The sequence below is a fragment of the Natrix helvetica genome, assembly GCF_964273705.1.
Source record: "Natrix helvetica genome assembly, chromosome: 5".
In the NCBI taxonomy this organism is placed as follows: domain Eukaryota; kingdom Metazoa; phylum Chordata; class Lepidosauria; order Squamata; family Natricidae; genus Natrix; species Natrix helvetica.
This window is the reverse complement of record NC_138551.1, coordinates 15,061,060-15,078,812: the sequence shown is the minus strand read 5'-3', so window position 1 is coordinate 15,078,812 and position 17,753 is coordinate 15,061,060.

Here is a 17,753-nt window from a genome sequence, read left to right as displayed (position 1 = left end):
CCAGGCAATGAAGGCTAATAGACGTAAAGAACAGCTACACAGTTACAGGATATAATTGAACTCAGGTGGTTGTAATTAGGCTCCTCTCAGGACTGTATTTAAGGAGGGACTTTCCACAAGCTGTTTGCAGGAATCAACACATTTACCAGAGCTAGAGAAGCTATCAGGTCTTGTCCTCTTGGCAGGCTGGATTGCTGCCAAGGTCTCATCTGTGCTGGATTGCTGCCAAGGTCTCATCTGTGCTGGATTGCTGCCAAGGTCTAGTCTCTGTGATAATAAATCATCATGCAGTATCTTTGTCTCAGCGTGCTTTGGTGTATAAAGAGGGGGGGCCAGAACAGAACCCTATATAAGAAACTTTGCACTCTTGTAGAATCAACTCTTTAGACCAGGGGTCGGCACCCTCAAACACTCAAAGAGCCATTTGGATCCATTTCCCACAGAAAAGAAAAGACCGGGAGCCACAAAACCTACCGGTGGTCGAAAAGCTCAATAAATCACATGTTGGCATGTGTCGCACATTGGCAGTTGTGACGTATTTTGAGCAACAGGGTGCCGCAGCAGAGGGATGAAAGACCCACGTGCAGCTCCAGAGCCACGGGTTGCCGACTCCTGCTTTAGACAGTCAGTTTGATTTAATGGTTAAGACACTAGGCTAGAAACCAAGAGACTGTGAGTTCTAGTCCTACCTTAGGCCCGAAGCCAACTTGACGTTTTGGCTCAGTACTCCCTTCTCATCCTAGCAAGGAAGCAATGACAAACCACTTTTGAAATATTTCCACAAAAATCAACACTAACTTGAAGGCGGAAAAAAAAATCAACCAAATCAGAATCAAGTCCATACTGCAGATTAGTGATTAACAGAGTTGGAAGGGACCGTGTAGGTCATCTAGTCCAACCCCCACCAAGACCCTACACCATTTCTGACAAATGGCAGTCTAATCTCTTCTTGAAAGCCTCCAGTGATGAAGCTCCCACAACTCTGAAGGCAACTTCTGTTCCATTGATTGTTCTCACTGTCAGAAGATTTCTCCTTATTTCTAGGTTGAATCTCTCCTTGTTCAGCTTCCATCCATTATGCCTTATCTGGCCTTCAGGTGCTTTGGAAAATACCTTGATCCCTTCCTCTCTGTGGCAGCCCCTCAAATATTGGAACACTGCTATCATGTCTCCCCTGGTCCTTTTCTTCACTAGACTAGCCATGCCCAGTTCCGTTCATATGTTTTAGCCTCCAGTTCGGTAATATCAATGTGGTCTCCTAGTTCTCATATTTATTCAAAAGTTGAGCCAATGAATTTCTGGCTCAGCTGTCACACACCTGAAACTGTACTAATGGGGATCTTTCAGTTCAACATGCTAACACCTCACAGAGCCAGGTAGCCAGGTTATTGCAAAGGTTGAGGCAAGTGAAACAAGAATCAGCAGTTTCCAGATCAGAGGTGACCATTACATAAACACATAACATTTACTTGATTTCAAACAACCATGCACTGTGCCAAATGAGAAGGGTTGGAAGGAGACACCTAAAGCTTAAATTTCTAAAAGTGTAAACAATATTTTACATTTCATCACTAATAATGGGTGCTGGATATAGCTGCATTCTCATTTGCTGTTAAGCTATTAATGGAGCCAAGCTAAGTCGGACTTTTCTCCCAGATCAAATGGAGTTTCAAGATCAGTCAGAAAATCTGTGATTTATTGCCAAGCCAGGTTCTCACTGGCCAAAATGCTTACTTTACTCCATTTCTTGGCTCCTGCATTTAAGCCAGTGGTGAAATTCAATTTTTTTTATTACCGGTTCTATGGGCGTGGCTTGGTGGGTATGGCAGGGGAAGGATACTGAAAAATCTCCATTTCCACCCCACTCCAGGGGAAGAATACTGCAAAATCTCCATTCCCTCCGCACTCTGGAGCCAGCCAGAGGTGGCTTTTGCTGGTTCTCCGAACTACTCAAAATTTCTGTTACTGTTACATAACCAAAATAATTTTATATTATTAAATATTAACATCAATTCATCTTATCATCAACTCCCAAAAAACAATTATTGGCTCCTCTGCTCTCCATACACCATATTACCCTGTCCATCACTTTCTTCTCCCTCTCTCCTCCTCCTCCCTACCTCCTTTCTACCCTCTGTCATTCTTCTCTTCTCTACTTCCCCTTCCTCTGTTCTTCTCCTCTCTCCCCTTTCCACTCCTTCTTTCTCTCCTACTCTTCCCCACTACCCTCTCTCCTTACCCTCTTTTCTTCCCTTGCCTCTTTCCTCTTTTCCACATTCTCCGTCTCATTCTCTGAGCAAGCTCCATTTTATGTTGATGGTATTTATAATTTCATATCGATAAACCTCTTTAATTTTAAATTATTTTTAAGCAATGAAGAAAAAGAAAGTAGGAGATCACTTCCGGTCCCCGAAAGTGACGGACATTGCCGTCCGCTGCTCGTCTCTCTGGTGGGCTCCTTTTAGGAGCACAGGAGGTCTTGGAGGGACCACCTGCCGTAGGGCGGCTTGCTGGAGCCCCCGGAAGCGGCGGCAGCCATTGGGGGATTTTCAGCCTCGCCTCAGGAGCTGGGGAGCGAAGGGGGGGTGCATAGCGCAGCTGTCGGCTGCCTGCGCCTTCGCTGAATGGATTCCGGAAGGAAATAATCAATTAGAAGTCGCAGTAGAAGTGCTGGAGGTGAGAAGTTTACTCTAATCTCTTTTAACACCATTTAATTGGAGGGTTTTTTTTCACCCCCCTTGGGTAAAGCGGCATTTGGACTATCTTTCGATCTTGGAATGGAGGGAGAGAGTAAAACGTTGAATTACCCACTTGTACTAACTATGTGAGAAAGATTTACATCACAATTGCAAGAAGTGATTCCTGAGCTGTTTTAAAAGCCTTATGGAAACTTTGGATGCTTTGCTTCCTGGTTCCCTGTGAAAGGGGGAGCCAAGATGGCCCACTTACATCTTCTTCTCTGCTCTTATAAATGAAATTAGCCTTTTGAAACTACCTTTGAAGAAATTTCTGGCTTTATATTATTATTACTTCCCTAAGGTCTCCTGGAGCCTCCCCTGTTTTGTGGTCTTTCTGATTTGGATTATTTGATTTTCTTCTTTTGGCTTGAACTGTGACTGTGATCAAGTTTCACTTCTGGGTTTGTCTGCCTCCACGGCATCACCCAGCTGTGCATTCCACAGACGTCATTTCTTTTGTATAAGCCTTACACTTATCTCTGAACTTAACAAATGGGGCCCAGAAAACCACTTCCTGGTAAGGCAGCTTCAGAGCCCACCTCCTCTACATCCAGTCCAATGACCCAACAGATGAAAATTTCATCATTCTTAAAACAAGGGACCAGAGAGAGTTCAAAGGACTTATCTATTACCCAAATGTTCCAGGCTATTATGAAGGGACAAGAAGAACTGAAAAAAGAGGTGACAGATTTTAAAGAACAGCTCAGAGATGTACAGCAGCAAACAATAGAAAATAAACAGAGGGTTGGTGTGCTGGAGGAGGGCGTGGCTGGGTTGAGGGAGGAGGTGAGGGCAACTCAGAAGGGGAATAGAGAATTGGAAAATTTTATGGTAAAGATGGAACTTGAAACAATGTCCCTTTTTCTCAGATTCCAGAACCTACCCGAGACAGAAGATAAAGATCTTAAGGATACTATGTGTAAAATCTTAGCAGAATATATTAAGAGAGTTAAAGAACAGTTGTGGTGGGATATGGACCTGGTTTATAGAATTAATTCAGAATATGCCAGAAGACATAATGTTCCAAGAGAAGTCCACGTTAAATTTCTTAGGAAGACCACGAGGGATGAGGTTTTGGGAGCCCAAAGGGGGGGACCACTAAAATATAAAGATAAAGAAGTTGCCATTCTTAAACAAATTCCCCCCAAAAAATAAGAGATAAGAGGAGGAAGTATTCCTCCTTATCAAAGAAATTATATAACAAAGGAGTTTGGTTTTGATGGTTATTGCCAAAAGGAATGTTGATCTTCTGTGAGGGAAACAGAATTAGAATCAATACAGTTGTGGAGGCAGAGGCCTTCATGAAAAACACAGTGCCCTACTAGAGGACAAAACCATAAGAGGTAGTGAAAAAGGTGATAATACACAAGATATGAGGGAGGGAGGGTCTGTGGCTCCGCCAGGGGACAAGGGGGGAGGGAGCAATATTGAAAAGACTCAGGTCACAAAAATAAATATATTTGAAATATCATTGTAATTGCTGATATATTAGAAAGTGGCAAAAGAGATGATTGAACATATGGTTGATACAATGTATCATAAGATGCTGTTTCTGCTTATCTTTTACCTTTTTTTCTGTAAAAGTTGTGAGATTTGGAGAGATTTCTACTTTCAGGATGCCCCTACACCTCGCAATCAAACTGAACTGCAGGCGTTCATCAGGCTCCTTAATTTCTACAGTGTCTTTCTTAAACAGAAAGCCACTGATGCTGAGACCTTACACCATCTCCTGGCTAAGAATGTGAAGTGGTCCTGGGGCAGAGCCGAGGCTGCCGCATTTGCCATGGTAAAACAACTCCTGTCGGCAGACTCCATCCTGGTACTCTACAGCCAGACCCTGCCATTGGTGCTGACCTGCAACACTTCCCCATTCAGCATCAGCGCCATCCTCAGCACTGCATGTCCAATGGAATCGAAGCCCCTATAGCATTTTACTCCAGGACCTTGTCTGCCGCAGAGCGGAACTACAGCTGGCTGGACCGTGAGGCTTTGGCTGCAGTGGCCAGAGTAAAAAGGTTCCATGAGTATATATATATGGCCGGGAGTTCGAACTGGTTATTGGTTGTAAATGGCTATTGTGGGGGGACAGGGTTGTTGTTCCACCCAAATTGCACATTGCAATATTAGAGGTCTTACACATAGGGCATCCTGGAATTGTCAGGATGAAGTCTTTGGCTAGGAATTACATGTGGTGGCCTAACATGGACAGGGAGATTAAAGAATGGGTGGCTACCTGCACACCATGCCAGGAGTCCAGACCAGCTCCCCCAGAGGCACCCGCTAAGGAGTGGGAGCGACCTCAAGCACCATGGTCTAGGGTGCACATTGACTTTGCTGGCCCAGTTCATGGCCAGACATTTCTCGTAGTTGTGGACGCCTACTAGAAATGGTTAGAGGTAGTCCTGATGACCTCCACTACGGCAGAAGTGGTCATCAAGGTGCTACGGAGACTTTTCTCCATGCACGGCCTGCCCGACGTCTTGGTCTCTGACAACAGGCCCCAATTCACAACCATGCAATTTGAGACCTTCCTAGCAGCTCAGGGAATCAGGCATGCCCTGGCCGCGCCATTCCATCCAACCTCCAATGGTCAGGCAAAGAGAATGGTGAGATCTGCAAAAAAGGCCCTCTCTAGGATGGGCCCGGGAGATTGGCAAACACGGGTTGACCATTACTTGCTAATTCAGCACATCACACCCAGTGCCACTACAGGGCGAAGCCACTCCGAGCTTCTCATGGGTAGCTAGCTAAGATCCCACTTAGACTGGCTGCACCCCAATTATTCTGCCTCATCACCCCCAGACTCCACAAACAAGATTCTGACATTTAACATAGGGGATTCGGTATAGGCCCACAACTACACCGGGGGAACTCTGTGGATTCCTGCCACAGTAATAGGCATCACCGGCCCTCGATCTTACCTCCTAGAGCTCGAGGACAGTCTGAATTGGAGAAGACATATTGACCAACTCCATGGCCGCCTGTCCAACTTCACTCTTAGAAAACCAGAGGTAACTCCTGCACGAGTTAGCCAAAGCCCTACCCAAATGGAGCAAACATTCACTCCTTCCATGGCCAGCTCAAGCCCAAGGGTACTGGGAAACTTATCTGGTTTTGTTGCAGGCCCGCAGCGAGCTCCTAGCAAACTGGCTCTAGAAGCTCCAGCAGCGGCCTGTGAAAGGTTCCAGGAGCTTCCACCAAACAGAGCTGCAGAGTATACAGGTCCGTCCGACCTGTCCAAGGAAACCCCTCCTACTGAACTGCGCAGGTCAGGCAGAACTACCCAAAAGCCCGCCTACTTGCATGACTACATAACCAGTAGGATTGTTCCATCCAAGAGGGGAGGGGTGTTAGATATTTGCTCTAACTTCAGTGGTTTTCACCAAGGTCCTTTGTTCTGGTGGGAACAGAGGTTTAATCCTATTGGTCGAAGGGTCTGATTTAAAAAAAAAACTCATTCCTTTTCAAAGTTCTTCCATTGGTTAGTATTTTAAAACATGTACTTAGATCCAGGGATGGACTTCAAAATTTTTAGCAAGGGGTTCTCTGCCTGGTTTCTGGGTGGGCGTGGCCATGGTGGGCATGGCCTATTTGGCCTCCTGCACCATGGCGGGGGGAGGGGCTTTTTTACCTGCCTTGGGTTCCAGAGGCTTTCCTTGAGCCTCTGGAGGCTGGAAATCGGCCTGTTTCCAGCCTTCCCAAACTTCCGGTATGCTCATTTTTCACCCTCCCTGAATCCCTGCACACGCCCTGCACTTACCTGCATCCAAAATGGGCTGTATGGGGACTCCTGGGAGGGGAGAGAAGGGGTGGGCCTGGCCAGCCAGGAGTGGGATTTGGGGGTTCTCCTAACTGCACAGAATCTTAGCTAGGTTCTCTCCCACCCCTGCTTAGATCCTCAATCCACTTAATTGAGCTATGTTTTGTCAGTGTTGCAAGCAACAAAAGAAAGAGAAAAATAAAAATTGAAATGTGACGCTTAGAATTTATTGTGATGCATTTCTCTCTCACGCACACCCTCCTTCCCAATACCATCTCTGAAGCGAAGGCCTATAAACCATGTTAAGAATGCGTGTTGTCTTTTCAAGAATGAAACGTTCTTTTGAATCACCATGAGGTAGTCTCTTCAAATGTCCTCAAAGGATGACAAATTGCGTTAAAGGAAGAAAGAGGCTATACAGTGGAACAGGCCTGCTGTTTCTCGTGCTGGAGTCAGAAAAAAAAATGCCAAATGGGAAGGAATATAACTCTCTGAGACTATTTAAGATTCCAATAGAATGACTCTGCCTGCATTCCAATTTTCCTCCTAAATGCACGAAAAGGCCAAAATAAATAAATAAATCTGAGTGTCAGAAAATCACCACATGTGACCAGATCCTTTGACAAGCAGCAATTTATTTGGTCCGCCCTTGAGAAACTGAAGAGCTATTCTTACGAATGTTGGTACTGCTGTAATTGAAAGATTAGAAATAGATTGCAGATTTCTTTTAGGCTAAATACAAGTGTTATATTCCTTTCCTCCCCGACATACGACCGGGGATTCCCTCTGTTGACAGCTAGCAACAGCCATGCCGCGCCTTAGCCAATCAGGCGCGGCTTGGCTGAAGGCGGGCTGTTCTGCTATCCTGATTGGTTTCTCTGCCTGACAGCTCTTCGTATAAATAGCTGTCAGGCAGAGGAACGGGCGATTCTCTCCTGTATTAGTTCTTGCTGTTATATTCAATAAAATTGTGTTGGACGTTCCTCAGCGTGTCAAGCCTCATCTTTCCCCGCACCTCTTCACTGGCGACGAAGGTGGGATGTAATCTGGGAGAGATCCTGAAGAATGCAAAATGGTGGCCCAGAATTCCTTGCCCCTTTGACCAATTCCCTCTTCCACTCCAGTCAGCTTGTAGAGGGAGACTTGGTGGGGGCATTTCTGGTTACTGAATTTACATATCACCATGTCGCAGTCCTGACTAACATAGGAAGCATGTGAGAAACCATGTTCGGTCAGCTGCTGAATTTCTCCAGGGTTCTCATAGCTAACGACGTATAAGTGGTGTTCCAAGGGAGAATCTCTTGTTATATTCCTTTCCTCCCCGACATACGACCGGGAATTCCCTCTGTTGACAGCTAGCAACAGCCATGCCGCGCCTTAGCCAATCAGGCGCGGCTTGGCTGAAAGCGGGCTGTTCTGCTATCCTGATTGGTTTCTCTGCCTGACAGCTCTTCGTATAAATAGCTGTCAGGCAGAGGAACGGGCGATTCTCTCCTGTATTAGTTCTTGCTGTTATATTCAATAAAATTGTGTTGGACGTTCCTCAGCGTGTCAAGCCTCATCTTTCCCCGCACCTCTTCAACAAGCCCAGCCATTTCTAAGAACCACAAATGAAAATAATTTATTGGAAGGAATTCGGTGCCATAATTGTTTGCATGAATGATTGTTAGGTGGTGGGTGAATATGACTCTTCACTACAACTTCAATTCTTGTTGTGGCCCATCAGTGGCCACCGAAGCTGGTGGCAGACTCAGACAGGTTGGGGAGGAAGATGGGCCAATCCAGGAGTCTGGGGAAGGCTCTGATGCAGGCTCTGCATCGGAGGCAAAGATGGGGCCAGGGCTATCTGACAGTTATCAGCTGCTTTTGGAGTCAGATATCAGTGGAGCAGAAGAACAGCTGGAGCCTGTTCCCAACGTGCAGAGCTGCCAGAAGAAAGGAACAGTTGGATTGGATTGGATTTATTAGATTTATATACCGCCCTTCTCCCAAGGACTCAGGGCGGCGTACAGCATTAAAAAACACATAGTACAAAAGTTAAAAGGAAATTAGAAACAGTCCAAAAAACAAACCCAATTTATATAACACTCACATTTTAAAAATTAAATAAAATTAACAGGCCAGGCCGGCTTGCTAGAAAAGCCAACTTTTTAGGGCGCGTCGGAAGGACCGGAGGTCAGGAATTATGCGAAGCTCCGGGGGCAGCTCATTCCAGAGGGAAGGCGCTCCCACAGAGAAGGCTCTCCCCCTGGGGGTTACCAGCCGACACTGTCTGGCCGACGGCACCCTGAGGAGGCCAACTCTGTGGGATCGTACTGGACGGTGGGAGGCTATTGGTGGCAGTAGGTGGTCTCGCAAGTACCCTGGGCCTAAGCCATGGAGCGCTTTAAAGTTAAACAGTTAAGAAACAAAGGCTGACTCAGGAGTAAAGGCACAGGTGAATAGTGAATGGTCCCTCCCATAGGGAATAAAGAGGACCAAAAGGGGAGTGGAGTTTGCAGGAGACAATTAGTTCAATTCATTAGGGTGAAAACCTGTTCATGACTCTCAAAGACTCCTTGCCAAGTATTTTCTTGTATAGCCTTGCATTTGGAAGATATCGGACTGGCAGCTCTCCAAGCCTGATAAGGTTTGTAGTTGTAAATTCACCTTTGAAAGACTGTTTGCCAGGATTTTGCTGGATGTGAATGAGAGGAATTCACATTAGCTTAATGAAAAGGGGTTTTATCAGGAAAAGGAGTCTGCTTCGTGATTTTGTGAAGCCTAGGTCAGAACAATCCTGAACAACAGGATGAGAACAGACACTATATTTTGTCAGAACATTGTTAGAGCAATCTCTGCCCATCTCTTCAACATCTTCACCAAAGTATCAAACTGCTTAATTAATATGCATTTCGGCACCTCCATTTCATTGGGCAAACAACACTGGAATTTGCTCAAGAATTAAAGTATTTATTTTTGGACCTCTCATCTACCTCTCCATTTCTGCATAAAAGGAGGTGAATAAAAAAGAGTGTCTTAAAGTTATAGAATGGAATACTCACCTCCAAGGTGACACTGTAGGATGAAAGTTCTGTTATCCCATGGTCAAAATAAAAATAAAATAAATTCAGAAGGAGTTTGATAGCACCATTTCTGACTAACATAATTTATTCATGCACTTTCGTCAACTGCCCCTAACTTCATTAGATGTACATAGTGGCAAGATGGATGTAGGAGTTGTAGTATTAGGGAGAGGTGATGGATAGAAGGAGGAAAGTTAGCTTGGTTATGCAAATACAGGTTACAGGTGAGATAGATTACAATGATCTTATAAATTAACAATTGTGACACGTTTAAAACTCATACCAACAATTGAAGGGAATAGCTGTAGCCCAGGGTAGAAGATGTTTCCTAGTTGGGTAATGAACTATTTGCAAAAAATCAACCAAACTTGGAGCACACAAAAGACTCCATAGAAAACCAGTTGTGTTTGTGAAGGCCATATGAGATAGCCTGAAAAAGTTTGCATATGTGTAAATGCAATGGTGCCCTTAAAGCATATTAATGCATGCTATCTAGGACCAGAAGTTCACACATCTTAAAATGCCAAGGTTGAGAAACAAGATATTAGAGTGTGTCAGCAGATCTCTAATTTTGAGGTTCTTTGTTAGGCCCTGTGATGGTGCTCTTGGTGTATTTGGTGTATATGTAGAGACTATTTGAATTTGGGGCTAAATTTGTTTCTGATTAGATTGCATTTTAAGGCATTTTTGATATGCTTGCCATTTAAATAAAAGGAGATGCTGAATTCCTTGGTGAAGTTTTATACAGATTATTTCATCTGCCATTTCTTAAACATCTATTGTTTTATGTTTGCATTTGTTATAATTTTTTTTTGCTGAGGGGAGAAAAATACCTAAAACAGGAAAAGATAAAATGTGCTCAAACAGAGGTTGACACTTATTGATTACACAGACTTTTCTGTGTAACATCTTGGCAAGAGACAATATAGAAATGGCTTCTCCTATCAATTTTTTTTGTACCTGAAGGCAAAAACAAATACACACACATACATACACACACAAACACACATCTCACTGTAAAGGGAAAAAAGTAAAATAAATCAGAGAAAAAACACAACTGATTTAAACAAAGGATAAACACGTATGAAAAGTGTATTAGTGTATGTGAATTTGTATGTTGTAGTTAGAAGCAGAAACTTTTTTTTAAACTTCTGCATGCTGTATTTTTCTCCAGTACAACATTTATGCACATAAAAATAACCCCTTAGGACAAACCTTATTAATACTGCAAATAAATGGCGACTGAATTTGAATAAATTTATTTCATTTGTAGAGGTTTTTTATAGCTCTTTGTTGTGTTAATTAACCAGCCAGAGTCACTCTCCACACATTTAAATATTACTGATCCAATGAAAGCTATATTTCAATTTTCCAGTGTTTTGCAACAGAAACCTACCAGCTAATTCCAATTTCTTATGCTGAATATACCATAGTAGATATAAACAACAGACCAACAGGGTTTGTTGTGAATATTGTTGGGTGATTGAACATCCTTCAAGCAAATGTCTGACTAATTCAGCAATAATTATCACAGTTTTTTTTAATTCCTTGTTAAGTTCACCTTGTCATCCCTCATATAGCTGTTATTTGAGGTAAAAATATGCTGTTTTATTTCTAATGCACTTCTTTTTATGGTTGTGTCTTTGTTTCAAATTTAAAGGAGGAATGCTTACAAAGCACAAATCTTCCCTTCAGATGGATAGGCAAATAATATTAATGATTATTTTCAAAGTCCATGATGGATATACAGAAGAGATGTCTACACAGCTTTCTTGCTTATTGATTTATCTATAACTTTATAGATAAGCTTTTTTGCTTATTGATTTATCTATAACAGCTTTTAAAAAGGTGAACTCAGCTGGCCAGCGAGCGCATGCGCAGGTGGCACGCGGAGCCATTTGTCAGGGCACGCGAGGCGCTGCCAGCTGAGTTCACCTTTTTAAAAGCCATTTTTCGCCCTCCCCAGGCTCCAGAGGCTTTATAGGAGGCTGGGGAGGGCGAAAAGAGCCTTCCCCCCCCCCCACGGAGGCCCTCCGGAGGCTTCAGGGACGGTCTGGAGGCTTCCCTGAAGCCTTCGGAACGCTTAAAACCACCCTCCGAGCAAACCGGAAGTCACAGGGAGGGCGAAAAATGGCTTTTAAAAAGGTGAAATCAGCTGGCCAGCATACGCATGCACGCTGGCTAGCTGACAGGGCAGCGCCTCGCGTGCCCTGACAATTGGCTCTGCGTGCCATCTGTGGCATGCGTGCCATAGGTTCACCATCACTGATCTATAGGGTCTCTGCCTGTCCCTCTAGATTCAATATAGAAAGTATCCTTCTAGCCTTTTCTATTAAACAATGTCATCTTTTAGAACCAAGTCATCGTGCCTTTTCTGACACACTAGCTGCCATATGGAATAGCTCACCCCTAAGATCTGGAGGTCCCCAACCCTCTTGGTTTGGGATATGAAGACCTGGATTTTTCCCCAGGTGCTCAGCCAGGATGTTAGATAAGTCCAATACGAATTTGTGTGTGTTGTGTTGTTTGTGTGTGTGTGTGTTTTGCAGTTGTGTTTGTCATGCATGTTTGTTTGTGTTTTAGGATTATTTTAACTTGTGTTCTGTTCTTGTTTAAATTTGAAGCAAAGACACAACCATAAAAAGAAGCGCATTAGAAATAAAACAGCATATTTTTACCTCAAATAACAGCTGAATGAGGGAATGGCTTTAAGCCTTCGGAACGCTTAAAACGACCCTCGAGCAATCCAGAAGTCACTTCCGGTTTGCTCGGAGGGTGGTTTTAAGCATTCCGAAGGCTTCAGGGACCATCCAGAGGCTTCCCTGACCCCTTTGGAGCGCTTAAAACGACCCTCCGAGCAAACTCGGAGGGTCATTTTAAGCGTTCCGAAGGCTTCGGGGAAGCCTCCGGACGGTCCCTGAAGCCTCCGGAGGGCCTCTGGGGGGCGGGGGAGGCTCTTTTCACCCTCCCCAGGCTCCTATAAAGCCTCTGGAGCCTGGGGAGGGTGAAAAAAGCATGTAAAAATGGGGGGGTCATGCGTTGTGTGCGCATGCGCACTGGGGGTGTGCGCATTGCATTATGGGTGCGGCACACCCGCACACAACCCCCCTGCGCTCCCCCCACTTGTGGCATGCGAGCCAAAAAAGGTTTGCCATCGCTGCTATAGATCCGTGATGGTGAACCTATGCACGCATGCCACAGGTGACATGTGGACGATCCTCTGCAGACATGCAGAGCTCAGTTCCACTGCGCATGTGCATGCACATGCCTTCCACCGCTGATTTTTGGGTCTCTGCCGCACATTCAGGAGATGCATGCATATGTGTGGGTGTGTGCATACATGCATAGAAGGCGGGACAGTGGGGGGGTTGCACCCCTGTGCCCTGTTTTTTGTCCCAGGAGGCTTCAGGGAGGCCTGCTAGGCCCACAACGGGGCACAGGGAGGTTGCGTGCATGTGTAGGGGGGCGGGCCACATTGCATTATGGGTGTGGGCACACATGGGCACGCTGTCGCATGCATGCATGCTTTTTCGGCACACGAGGACAAAAAGGTTAGCCATCACTGCTATAGATCCTATCTGCCTATAGCAATGTTCCTCAACATTGGCAATTTTAAGATGCATGGACATCAACTCCATGCATTCCTCACTGCAGTGTGAGTCATCTTACACTGTCCATTAACCCCTTTTCCTCTGCCTATTCTTCTTTATTATTTATTTATTTTATTTATTTATTATTCGTATTTATAGACCGCCCCTTCTCCCGAAAGGGACTCGGGGCGGTGTACAGTCACTAAAATGCGTTATAAAATACATACATAAAACAGTTAAATAATTAAATACGTAGGTGGAGGAGGTTGCAAGACTGTATATAGAATAATAAATATAGTACATTAAAAGCTTATTAAAACCCCAAACCCAATTAAAATGAATAAATCCCCGGGAGGTAAAACTAAGAAAGTGCCAGGCCAGCTGATTGAAATAGGTGAGTCTTTAACTTTTGCCGGAAGGAACGGAGGTCGGTGGTAGTTCGAATGTCTGGGGGGAGGTCATTCCAGAGGGTTGGGCCCATCACAGAAAAGGATCTACTCCTAGGTGTCGCCCGCTGGCATTGCCTAGCAGACGGCACCAGGAGGAGCCCCTCTCTGTGTGAGCGGATAGGTCGCAGGGACGTGTGTGGTAGGATGCGATCCTGCAGATACCTAGGTCCTATGCCATGGAGCGCTTTAAAGATGGTAATCAATACCTTGAAACGCACCCGAAAGGCCACAGGTAGCCAGTGCAGCTCGCGCAGGAGAGGTGTTACGTGGGAGTAACGAGTACTTCCCATAATAACCCGCGTGGCTGCGTTCTGAACTAGCTGCAGTCTCCGGATGCGTCCCAAGGGAAGCCCCATGTAGAGGGCATTGCAGTAGTCCAGGCGAGACGTCACCAGCGCATGAGTGACCGTGCGCAGGGCACTCCGGTCCAGTAGGGGGCGCAATTGGCGCACCAGGCGAACCTGGTGGAACGCCCCCCTTGCCACGGCTGCCACATGGTCCTCCATTGACAGCCGGGCATCGAGGAGGACGCCCAAATTGCGCGCCCGCTCCACAGGGGACAGCTGTTCGCCCCCTATGGCCAGCGATGGGGTCAGTTGGCTGAACCGAGGCGCCGGTACCCACAGCCACTCAGTCTTGGAGGGGTTGAGTTTGAGTCTGTTGTCCCCCATCCATTCTGCTTTGGGAAACACCATTTAGGAATAATGGTCACTACTGCAGCACCTTTGAATACACCTACAATGCTTAGTCTTGCTAGTCTTGCTAGTCTGCTCCCTGCTTGCATTTCTAGGCACCTGTGCTGCTTATAAAAAAAAACTAATTCAGTCACCCAGGCATGACCACTATCTTGCCTTTTTTTTACCCAACCCACTTCTGTGGTCAACCCTGTGTAGTCCCACCATAAGCATGAATCCAACTGGGTGACCTTGGGCCAGCCATTCTCCCTTAGCCCTAGGAAGTGGGCAATAACAAACCACTTCCGAAAACCCTTGCCAAGAAAACTGCAAGGACTAGCCCAGGCAGTTTTCTGATCTAATGATGACTGAAAGACCAGAGGTGGGTTTCTACTGGTTTGCACCGGTTCGGGTGAACCGGTAGTGACAATTTGGCCTGGCCACACCCCTGAACCGGTTCCCCAGTCTCTGCTGCCGTTGCCAGCATGTTTTATATTAGGTTTTTTATGGTCTTCACGCATGCACAGAAACATTTACAGTGAACTGTGCACGGGAAGCAAACCAGTACCAATGCCGATAGGAATCCACCCCTGTTGAAGACATATAATCAAACAAAGTTTGATGCAATTGTTGTTTGCTTTTGCTTATTATTTTAGCGGTTTTATCATATTGATCCTTAAATTGGGTTTTGGTGTTGCATACCACTCCATTTTGTATACTATACACCTGTACAATGTTAGAATAAATATATAAAGAATGTACTTTTTTTTGTTCCACCCCGTTTTAGTGAAATACGATCCCTTTTTATAACACAATTCCTGATATGACTTCAGCCCAGAGAATTGTATGTATGCTGTACTGTACTAACAGGTATGGGTTCTGTGTTTGCAGTCATCCTGCAAAGTGTGGTTTCTCTCTCTGTGTGTGAGCGTGTATGTGTATGTTTGCAAAGCACTGAATTTTAAAAGGCACTGACGAAATTGTTGGAATATTCAAAAACTACCCTGCACTGACACCAAGAGGTAGGAAAACATATGCTATATCATTTTACTGAATTATGTCAAGCATTAGGCATGCTAAATCCGATTGCTGGTATCTGACTTTGTCCATTTGTAGGACACATCAATTCTTTTATGAGTGGTTCTTCTTATTTTACACTATTTCTGATTCCAACTCTGGCATCTCCAAATTAAGAAGTTATCAGATAGCAGAAAAGGAACATATCTCTGGCAGCAACTCCTACAGAAATCCAGCAACAATTAGAGTAAGTGATGATTGCTTTAATGAACCTGAGGAGCTTTCAGGCAACTGATGATGTGTGTGTGTGTGTGTGTGTGTGTGTGTGTGTGTGTGTGTGTTGTTTTGTCAAGGCACCTGGTATGCCCAAATATGGGAGGCAGCATACTGCTTCCCTTTTGCCTTTCAGCTCCACCCTAGGAGCCTTCCAGGCAGAAAACCATTTTTGTGTTGCATTTTTTCTTATAAATAAATGAAGGGAGACTAGTACAGATCTATTTCAAGCTATTTAGCTCTCAGCAGCTAGCCATACCCTTACTGGGATTTGAACTTGGGCTATTTTATATGTTAGGCAGTTATAATAACCTCTAAGCCACAAGCTCTCCTCCCTTACCAGCTGAGCCAGGGGAATGATTAGATGTTTTGTCAAGGCACCTGGTATGCCCAAATATGGGAGGGAGCATACTGCTTCCCTTCTGCCTTTCAGCTCCACTCTAAGAGCCTTCCAGGCTGAAACCATTTTGTATTATATCTACAGTATAGATACTCTTGACTGAATGTGACAAGATGGTATTTCGCCATGTCTTAAATGCTTTGTGTTGGCTTGTGCTTGCTTTGTTGATATGGTAAGTAAAGCTAGTTTGGTTGTCATGGAAATGTTTCTTATTGGTGATGGGAGAGGATGCAGAAGTTGAGCTAGTGTCAGAGGTGGTCTTAAAATCATCAGAGACAACTCTGGAAGAATTAATGGGAACAATTGGAACTGATATTTGTTGTTGTTCAGTCACTAAGTCACACCTGACTGGTCGTGACCCTTTGGACCACAAAATGCCAGCCCCTCTGTCCTTCACTGTGACCTGGAGTCCTTCCAAACCCATACTCACTGAGTCAATGACACTGTTTAACCATCTCATCTTCTGCTGTCCCTTCTTTTGCTTCAGTTTCTCCCAGCAACAGAGTCTTTTCCAACAAGTCCTCTCTTCTCATTTGGTGGCCAAAGTATTTGAGCTTCAGTTTCAGTATCTGTCTTTTCAAAGAACAATCAGAGTTCATTTCCTTTAGGGTTGACTGATTTGATCTCTTTGCCATCCAAGGGACTTTCAAGAGTCTTCTCCAACACCACAATTTGGAAATATCAATTTGTTGGTGCTCAGCCTTCCTTATGGTCCAACTCTCCCAGCCATGATTTACAACTAGGAAAACCGTAGCTTTGACTATAGAAATTGATATATTGACCATCAAATGACACAGAGTTAGGCAGTTATGGCTGTTGAAGGTTTGTGAGTTTTATAAAGAAGAGTTTGGTTGGAAAATGTTGAACAATATTCCTAGTGCTGGTGGTTCAAGACTAACCTGGAGAAATTTGTTTAAGTGAAGTAGGGGGTGTGAATCAGGGGTGGATTGCTGCTGACATTACTGCCGGTTTGGTGTGCGTGCAATTTTGTGCATGAGCGCTGGCTTTGCTCGCGCACCTGCCAGACACACACTCCACAGTTACCCAAAAATAGATCGCCGCATGTGTACAATCTTAAAAAGGGGAAAAAAACACAACCTTCCAACCGTAGAACTGGTTTGGAGGCTTGGAAGGCCTGGGTCACTGCCGGTTCTGATGACCCAGACTGGAAAATCACTACCAGTTCTGCCAAACTGGTCTGAACTAGTAGGAACCCACCTCTGGTGTGAATTGAGAAAAGAGATAAATGAGACAAAGTGGATATCATGTTCCTCACCAAAATAATCCCCAGGGATCAAAAAACAGAAGATGGAAACTCAAATTATTATTGCACACAGAGGGGGAGGAAAGTTCTTACTTTCCTGAGAAAGAAAATTGCACCCAATCTCTGTCAGCCCTTCCTTAACTCTAAAATTAGGAAGCAGGTAGGTTTAAAAATAGAGTAACTCACCCATACATTAATCCCACATTATGATCTGCAATAATAGTCTTTAGACTATTTTGAAACAGGAAAAAAATGTTCTTGCTTGCAGTTTAAACCACATAGGGTTAAGGCTTGGTAAGGGAGAATTCTTGGCAGTGGAATGCAATCCAAGTAGTTTATTTCCAAAACAAGGCTTAAAAAAAAAAGGATCATGCTTCCTAGTTTAATATGCTTTTTAATAAAAGGATTGAGACATTCAAAAGACTTTCCTTTGCATTGTCTCATTTATCAGATCATATAAACTGGCTGTTACGGTCACACTTAATAGATGGAATGAATTTATGTTCCACTATTATCTCATGTC